At 31.6% G+C, this 4,111-nt stretch overlaps 1 long non-coding RNA gene across 1 annotated transcript; it reads left to right on the top strand.

Moving 5' to 3' along the window:
* The first annotated feature begins 580 nt into the window (after positions 1-580).
* On the top strand, positions 581-2,417 carry LOC117319857. Its single transcript, XR_004530852.1, has 4 exons — positions 581-716; positions 950-1,041; positions 1,501-1,580; positions 2,157-2,417. It is a non-coding gene; the product is annotated as an uncharacterized LOC117319857 (long non-coding RNA).
* The last annotated feature ends 1,694 nt before the right edge of the window (positions 2,418-4,111 follow it).

Raw genomic sequence — 4,111 nt, 5'->3', positions numbered from 1 at the left:
AAAATGTATACAGATACACCATGGTAAATGTTTGAAGATATTACATCGAAATTATTTAAATATCGTATAATGCAATACTTCCTGTCAAATATGTTTTCTTAAATATATTGAAAAGGCTAGAAAAAAAAGGAAAACAATTATAACAAACAAACTTCTATGACTCGTTTCATGAAATATTGCATGGAATGAAAACTCATTTAATATACTTTTTAACGCGGAACTCCATTTTGACATCTTTCATAGTAACTAGTGTGAATGTGTTAATGAAACAGGGGCAGCCATTTTTTTGTTGCGCCATATTTTTGCGCCATTCAGAATTCATGACGTCACATCATTGTCAATATTTTGACGTCACAATTGACTCCTGACTGGTACAGCTAATAAAAACGCTCAATGTTATATCCACTGGTGACATATGCAAAACATTGCAAGGACGAATTCATTGGATTACAGACTAAGCATGTGATAAAAATGCATTCTATGATAGGCATTAAAGAAATGTCCACTTTCGTCGTTCCGTGCATGAATAATGTGTGCATGCGATTAGCGGTAAAGCGCACTTTTCGTCCGGAACTTGCAGGAGAAGTGTTTTGGATTATTGATGAAATGTACGATGCAAAATTCGGATATATTACTATGTTTGAGCTATATTTGAGCCTTGTTTTAATTTCAGAGAGGATGAAATAAAAAGCCATACTACCTGTGAATATTTTAAGGTAATATCACTTAAACTTAACTTTTATTGCGTGACGAATTGGTTACCGATTGGTTTACACCTGGCAATTTAATGATATATATGTACATTTACATTTTAATATTTATTATCTTACATTAATAATAATAATAATCAAAACAATTCTTATATTGATCGATCATTATCATCATTGATACATATCGTTAACTTCTTTTATTAAACATATCATTTTATCTTAACATTTTAATCACACAGGAATGTACGGATGCTTTGCCACTACTTCCCGACAAGAAAGTGTGTGCCGAGCATGATGTCACCTTTGACACTATCGAAGAGATGGAATGCGCGTATGTATATTTGAAATGAATCTACCACTTATTTGGATGTTAAATACTTTGCATAAATTCCGTAATGTGAAAGATTACAAGGATTATTCTTTTAAATCTTATGTTTGTATCTAGGATTTTTTTTATAAATCCTACATTTGAATCGGACTTATTTTGTACTCAAAATAAATTAGAATGGTGAAACAATGAAAATATTATGAAGGTTGTTGGTTTACCTAGAAGTGCATATTACTTCAGTAGCTAACGTTATAGTAATAGTTATATATGATATAGTAATTCAAATTGAGAGTAAACAAACTAACTCTGTAATACAATACAATAAACAAAACGTAAAACAGCAAATATTGATTTGTTAAATGCCATATGTATTCTTTATAATTTGTATACTTTGAATGTTTTTACTTTAAAACAATTTTAAAGTTGCCATTTTAATACCTATACGGTTTTTCTTTTCTATAGCAATATGACATTTGTTCACGAAGGCGAATGTAATTAATGGAGAACAGATATACCTTCAGTAAGAAGAAATAAATGTCACGGTATGTAATTTTATTTTCATCTACAAGTTTACAAGCAATGTTCGGGACATGATATGTTTGTATTGAACCGATTTCATATATATATAATTTCTATGATGTGATCAGTATGCTATTATATTGATATATTGCATGAAAATGATCGGTGTTATATGTGATATAATTTAGATTTTCATTATGTTTATCACATATCTATATAATGACAATAGAAAACAACATTGCCCGCTGTACTTCATTATATCATGCACAAAAGATATGTATATATATATAACTGCTATATTTTTCATAATACAATATGTAATGACATTAAACATCTTGCATGTACATAATTAAATAAAACTCAAGCTCAACCTTTCTGGCCGAATATACGTGATATTTGCTTGCCGTGGATTTGATTATGTTCTTTAATTTAAATTACGGTAAAACGAAACATGCAAAGTATTGTTTCTGTTTATGGGCACTTTGTCCCATAATAATTTCTTCATAATACAAAGGTAGCACTAACAGACCCACAAATAACACTAGCTATATAGATATAATATTTTAAAACATTTTTAATTTCTCATGATTTTGTTGCAGGTATATCAACACAGCAAAACGGCAGGAAGGAGTGGTTGATTGTCATCCATGCTACATATGGGCGCAATACACGCTAAATCCTGTTTTTCGTAAAAGCTGAATAATATGTCAATCACTTTATGCAGGGCGTACTATCGATACATGTACTGTGATGAATGATAGACTGGTAAAGTCTGACACACATGTATTTTTGAATAGACGCAATTTTTTAATACTGAAATTGAATCCCGAACTGATAAAATAAATAAAAGATATCTGGTGTGTAGTGTTTTATTGTGAAACTCCTAACCACGATACCGACTGTTTCAGGATATCTAATATATTTTATCTTGGAAGCCATGTGTTAAAATCTTACATACACTCGATGATCTCCTTTATTATGCAGTTATGAAAAATACAAATATACACCACCTCTACTGATCATTAGTCAGATACAGTATCTGTATATTCTTCCTTTTTAGCTCAGCAATTCGTATGTGGTTATGGGAATATACTTATACTTTCACCAAACACCCATACCAACCTAGAGTAACCGATTCCTAACCTTTCAATAGTTATCTGTGTATTCAACGTGGCGGAAGATCGCTAAATATCCTACGTTCAGAAATTCGTCATGGCTGCGTTTTTGGGTCAACAAGTTCCATACTTCTATCAAAGAGTTCTAGGTTTCATCCACTCAACATTGGTAACGATTTAACGATTTGTATTTGAATTTGATCAAACATCTGCCAGAAACACTTTTTTTTGCAATTTGTTAACTGGACGACGGGAGAAGCTAGGACACTATGAGGCTGAGCAGATTTGATACAGAACTATATACATGTATATGTGACTATAACTATGTCCGAAAAAGAAGCATTGCACATTTAGATTAGATACATGTAGAAAAAATGTAGATGTGTGCAGTGAGTGTCAAATAGTTTTGATAGAACTGCATCATATAGCTTGGTCGTCCTTCTTGGACTCGTCAGTCGTTCAGAGAAAACAGCTCTGCTGATATGTGGGCATTTGTAATATGACAGCTCTGCAGATATATGAGCATGTGTAATATGACAGACTCAGAAATCACCATTAACTCCTATTCTGATAACATCCATAGACTTGATAGGAAAACGGGACTAGGGGGAGGAGTAATCATTTATTATAAAAACACTGTACATACTATTAGAAGACTGGACCTGGAGAATGATGATATAGAGATGATCTGGGTTGAAGTTGTCATCGATAAAAAGAAGATATTATTAGGTTGTATATATAGACCTGAATCGAATGTAGAATATTGGAATAAACTTGACCATGTTCTTGATAATGCCTGCAGTACCACCATGGACATTATAATAACAGGTGACATAAACATTAATATGCTAAACATTTCTGGAAACCACAAGTAGACTACTAGCAAAATATAACTTAGCTAGTCTAATTAAAGAACCAACATGGATCACAGAAACCACTGCCACTGCTATTGATATACTCTTCTCCAACAATATAAATCTAATTAAAAATTCTTCAGTGAAAACACCAATATGCAGTGATCATTCAATTGTTCATTTTATTTGCTCAAATTCTGTATTTAAACATAAAGCCTACAAGAAAAAAATATTAATTTATGATGATGCAGATTTTGATCAAATAAACACAAACATAAATAACATTAATTGGGATATATTAGCAAATAATTTGGACTCTAATGAATTTAATAACCATCTAACGGATATCATAAACAAACAAATAGATGAATGTATCCCCAGTAAAATTATAACCATACGTCCGAATGACAAACCCTGGATGAGAACTAATATAAGGCAAAAAATCAGACAACGCAACAGATTACACCGTAAAGCTAAAAATACTAACTCTGAAACAGATTGGGCTAATTTTAGACATACAAGGAATGAAATTGTAGATCTAATAAGGGATGCCACAAGAAACTACTATGATAACTTGCAAAAATC

Source organism: Pecten maximus, unplaced genomic scaffold (assembly GCF_902652985.1).
Source record: "Pecten maximus unplaced genomic scaffold, xPecMax1.1, whole genome shotgun sequence".
In the NCBI taxonomy this organism is placed as follows: Eukaryota; Metazoa; Mollusca; class Bivalvia; order Pectinida; family Pectinidae; genus Pecten; species Pecten maximus.
The sequence above is the reverse complement of the archived record's forward strand: the minus strand, read 5'-3'. Positions and strand labels throughout refer to the sequence as shown.